The following is a 6,000-nucleotide window of genomic DNA, read 5'->3' as shown; positions in this document are numbered from 1 at the left end:
AAACTATTGGAAGGCCTTCGCAGTGACATCCCTCACCATTTCTCCAATGTCGTGCAAATCCCCCTCAGTGCGGGTGATTGGGTTGAATGATGTCTTTGAGGCCTTGGTTTTCTTCTGTGGCACTGTCTTTTCTTGCGGGCATTGACGCTTGAGTTGGTTGGACGTTGTCTGCGGGTCCGTGCCACCTTGTTCTGTTGGCTCCACTATTTCTACTTTAGTCCTGGGTGAAGTTGACTTCTTTCCTTCGCGCTCTTCTCCCCATGTTTTCTGTTGTTCTGTCAGTTTCACGGCATCGCGCACTGCCTGGGCCTTAGCCTTCGCTTCCTCTTTTCTACGCTTCTTAGCCAACTATGCCATTCATAGTTTTGTTTCTTCCTTCTTACGCTGCATGGCGGACTTGTCTGTTTCCACTGTGGAGCCTATTGCAGCGTGCCACTCCGGCAGCCAAGACTCGAGGACTGCAAAAATAACATGATCAGTCACTAGATATGGTAAGTTATGCCATGTCTTTATAGGGTCCCTCCGTGCCCTGATAAAGACATGGTGTAAATCACCTTTGAACTCTGCAGAGCTTTTCAAACTGGCGTAGACTGTGGGCGACAACCATGGCTTGTGATTGATCCCCATCTAGATACTCATCTCCATCAAGACGTAAAAGATATTGCTTTATTTTATGTGTTGTTCATCCTTGGTCGCCCACAACGAAGCGTACTTCATTGCTTCTAGAAGGTTTGGTGCGATCGAAGGGAATTGGTTGTCCTCAGGTAGCTCCCATGCCACTAGCACAATCAAGAGCAAGAGCCACGTGTAGTGGAATGTCTTGCCCTGCTCCTCTACCTCATGACAGTTAACAAGGAACTCGTCGCATAAATAATTTGCCTAGTTGAACTGGACTCCCTAAGCACATTGGGCTGATAATGCAATCACAAGCGCAGGTAGCTCATCCGTGTGACACTTCTGCACCACCTTACCTACTAATATTTGTGTTGCTACCTTGACTACAGGGTTGTTAATGCTAGAGATAAAATATCCCCACTTCTTCTTTTCCAACTTGAATTTCGCCTTCATAGCCTTTGCGAGGGCCAACTCACCACCTTTTCCTTATGATATATTGGCTAGATTCTCCCCTGAGTAGGGCAGTCATGTGATGTGATGAATCAAGTGGTCTATGATGGAAATGGGCTCCTCCAGCCACAAACACCCATCATGCATCAAGCAGAGCAGTTGCCTAATGACGAAGATGGTTACTAGGGCACGGTGGTAATGTGGTACCCATAGAAGTTTGAGTAACCCAGATTTCTCTACACCCTTGAGCCATCTCCGTGGCTCTAATTCAATCGTTCCAGCAACTATATCAAATCTTTGGCACATTAACTCCTCAGTTGCTAAATGCAGGAACTTCTCGTGATCCGTGAGGTCCCAATCTTTGAATTTTAGTATAGGAACCCACTCGAAGCAAGGTTGCTCAAAAATAGTTTTGTCTAGGAGAAACGGAGTATGCAGGGAGCTCTTGCTCTCATCTATGTCCTTGGGCACCTTGGCTTCGCCCTTGAGTGGTGGAACATATTTTGGTAAGCTAGTAATAGGGTCCGCACTCTGGGTTTCAACTTCCATTTCCACGTCCTCCTCATCCACTAGGATTTCTTCAGATTCTTCCTCGTCAGCCTCCAGATTAATGGCCTTCCCCTTTTCCTGCAAAGTGAGCTTGGTCCTTTGTGGGTTTCTTGGTGAGACATGCACCGGGATCATAGTCTGTTTATCCTTCTTTGGTCTCGGTGTCCTGGGTGATTTAGGGACTTCAACTACCGCTCCGGCATTGGGGCTTCTACTACCGCAATTTCCTATACGGCTTCCTCAGGTGTCGACATCATTCTAGTTAGGAGGTCCTGCGTCTCCTTCGACAATCTCTCAAACACTGAACTTGCTCTCAAAGCCTCAAAATTCGCAAGGTCCATACACACCTAATAGCGCAACAACTGAATTTTCAAAATGCCAAGTGTTTTTCATTGGACAACCACTTGTAATTTATAGGGCCTTTTGAATTCAAATCTGACTGTTCCCCCCACATTTGACCCATTAATGCTAGATTGGCGACATATTTTCAAAAATCTAACCCATAAATTTCGCCTTAAATGCCTGTTGCCTGCTCCATTTGGACTCAATCTGACCATCAAATTGTGAACAGTGACTTTAACGGTCACTTTCTGGTAGACATGTGCATTATTTCCACATGTAACATAGCTGCCTTCACTTTTTCGCAGACACTGTGACACTTCCCTACTTCGCGTAGTCATGGAATCGCGCAACTCCCTATCTCGGGCAATGTATTTTATAGTCACGCGCCTCCTTTCAACTACCTGGAGCGCTAAGACTGTGCTTCCTTACATTACTCAGATGGTTGGGTCACCAGTGTATGGCTTCAATTTACAGTCATTCACCTTTCCTGGGAAGGGATCTCCATTCAACTTAACCAATTAGACCGCGCCACCATCAGTAATCACCTTAACAACATAAGGCCCCATCCAATGCATTCGAAATTTCCCTGGAAATTTGTCAAACTTATTATCATACAACAGCACTAAGTCATTCACCTTAAAGGTGTGCAACCTAATACGTCGATCATGCCATGCTTTTTCGTGCTACTTTTGGACCTGTTGATGAAATCCAACCAAAAATCTCTCTTCTTCAAACTCATCCAACTATGTGAGCCTCCCTTATAGGGCTCCATGATTTGTCATACCTATGATCCCCACTATGTACAAACTAGGCATAATTTACTCCATGGGCATCACCGATTCAACACCGTATACCAACCTAAAGGGTCTCTATCTCGTTAACTTTTTTCACGTCGTCCGATAAGCCCATAGTACTGTAGGTATGTGTAGGTCCCAATCACTTCGCTGAGCATTGCAAACCTTCGTCAGCACATTTTCAAGCACTTTGTTGAATGCCTCCACTATCCCGTTAGCTTGTGGGTGATAAGGAGTGATTTTCTGGTGATATACCTAAATTTCTTCTGTCAACACACTAATCGTTTCATTCAGAAAGTACGTACCCTAATCACTCATCAAAATATTTTCACATCCAAATCAGGTCAATACATGCTCAAGTAGAAATTTTGTAGCCGTTGTGCCTATGCAATGTTTCACAGGTTGCGCCTCCACCCATCGTGTCAAATACTCCATCGTAGTGATGATATATCTCGCCTTGGTCTTCCCTTGTGGCTGAATGGGTCCTACAAAATCTATTCTCCACTTCTCAAAAGGTTGCAACGTTATTTGTGGATTCAAAGGCATTTCATCCGTCCACAATGGCCTGCCTATTCGCTGACATACATCACATGCCCTGCAATATGCTTTTGAATCTTGATGAAGAGTTAGCCACCACAATATTATGCATAGAATCTTATGCGTGGTTGCTCTCCCTCCATAATGTCCTCCCGCGACGCCCCCATGAGCGTCTGAGGATGCCACTTCTCTCAAACTCTGGTACATATCTTCCCAATATCTTATCAGTCCCCATTTTGTATAGATGCCCAACAATGATAGAGAAATCTATCGCGTGCACCACTAATTCCTTCTTTTGCTAGACAAAGTATCCTTCCGGTGCGGTTCCTATTGCTAGGAAGTGTATTATATCCTAAAAATGTCCATCCACGACATGCACTACAAATAGCTTCGCATCACGTAATCCTTCCTCCAAATTAGTGGGTTCCTCCCCTGTCTCGATGCGTGACAGGTGGTCAGGTCCTGCATTCAATCGTCTAGGCTTCACAACAACTTCAAACTCATACTCTTGGAACAATAAGAGCCATCTGCAGATTCACCTCCCCAATACAGGCTTATTAACCAGGCACTTTAGTGCGGAGTGATCTATATACATTTTAAAATGGCCTCCTAGTAAGTAGTGCTAGTACTTCTGGAGCACATACACCATAGCTAGCCCATCACGTTCAGTGGTAGAATATTTCTTCTCTCCTTTGGATAATCTATGGCTCGCAAATGCGATAAGGTGGTCCAAGCCTTCGCCTTCCTCCTATGTTAGTACTGCCCCCAGTGCTATACATGACACATCGACATGTACATGAAACTCTTTCTTCCATTTTGGGAAGATTAAAATCAGCGCGGTAACCATCTTATCTTTTAATATATATAATATTTTCTTACAGTCATCGTTCCAGCAGAATGTAACTTCCTTCTTCAATAGTTTTTCCATCGGTGCAGTGATTTGGGCGTAGCCTTTGATAGACTTTCTGTAATATCCCATATGTCCCATAGTAGCGCGCAACTGTTTCACACTCCTCGACGCTTCCAAGTTTAGTATCACCGCGATCTTCATGGGGTCTACCATCAGTCTTTGTCTGCAAACCACATGCCCCAATAGATTTCCAAAAGGAATGCAAAATAAACACTTCTTGAGGTTGAGCACAATCTAGTATCTTCGACAGGTATCCAACATTAAGAACAAGCTCACTCCATGGTGCTTAACCAACCCAAATTCGGTCCAGTCATCAAAATATACCTCCAGGAACTTATGAGTAAATTCCTTGAATGTCGAAACAACCAATCGTGAAAAGATTGCATGCACATTCTTTAATCCAAACAGCATTATGATGTATTCAAAACAACCCCACTCAGTTGCGAATGTTGTCTTGCTCCTATCCTCTGGCGCGATTTTGATTTGGTGGTACCCAGAGAACCCATCAGTGAAGGAATATGCTTCCTGGCCACCTACATTGTCCAACACTTCATTCCTGAACGGAGTCGGGAAATGATCATGCACACACGCATCATTTAGTTTTCTAAGATCCATGCATATCCTTCTCTCATCCTTCTGCTTCTTCTCTTGCACCACCATTGGTCTTACCTAATCAGATTCTTCCATAGGCTTAATGATGTCTACCGCTAGCATCTTGTCCAGCTCTAAGTGGACCTTTTCCTTGTATTTTGGACTGAGGCAGTAAGGTCTCTGCTTAACTAGCTTCGCATTGGGCTTTAACGTGATCTTCATCACTCTTAGGTCTCCGATTAGTCCTTTCATATATTTAAACTTGGTCAGGAATAAGTCCTGGTATTCACGGAGTAATTCAGTGACCATATCCACTGTCGTGTCATCCTAGCAGTCTCCAATCTTCGTGAATTTGGGTTTTGCCTCCGTACCAATGTTCACTCGTCTTGTTTTCACCAGTGCAGTTATATTAGGGTTCTCAATCTGTGGTCCTTGAACCTCACAGTGGCCTTCTATTTCTGGAATGTTAATCTTCTGTAGATCCTCATCCTCATCTTCAGCAGTTACATTATAACATTCAAGCGTGTGACTCAGCTAAGCATCCCATTCAAGCTGAATTAGGTCTAAAGGATCCCATGGTATCCTAAAGATGGTTGTTTTCACCTCTTGTAGCGCTTCATCAATACTATCAAACATGTCCTCAAAACTGAATGTCATCCCGAATCGTTCGCGTAGGATATCCTAGTCCCCTGTCCCATGGTGGATCTCTGTTTCCATATACAAATTCATTTGGATAACATGCAAGGTATGATAGAACAGGTGCACCCACTCAAGATGGGGATTTTCTCCATAATCCCGCGTCAATATGGCTAGATGCACGCGAATCATTATTCCCATCATACTTGTCTGTCGTCGCATCTTAGGCTTCCCAAATTGTGTTCTCATCATTCTCCTAAATTCACGCCAATCATCAAATCTTCCTTTGTGCATAACCCACCATCTTGCGTGCGTAGCGCGTAGTGCCCAGTCCAAGGCTTGGAAGCGCTACTTTTCTAGTACCTCCATTTCAAATGCATCCAAAAGGATATCTAACTCATTCAGTTCATCATAATTAGGCAGATTTCTTACCTATGACGACACATAGTGCAGCGACTGGGTCATCATGTTGCAATTCAGCATAGTTACTTCATGTAACTGATTCTGCCAACGTTCTATTTCTTCATCGGATTCCGAGGTGTAGGAACTCTCATGATCCCATGTAATTTGTCCATT

The sequence above is a fragment of the Pinus tabuliformis genome, chromosome 1_1 (assembly GCF_031772625.1).
Source record: "Pinus tabuliformis cultivar Carrire ecotype Pingquan chromosome 1_1, CPIR1, whole genome shotgun sequence".
Taxonomy (NCBI): domain Eukaryota; kingdom Viridiplantae; phylum Streptophyta; class Pinopsida; order Pinales; family Pinaceae; genus Pinus; species Pinus tabuliformis.
This window is presented reverse-complemented; position numbering follows the sequence as displayed.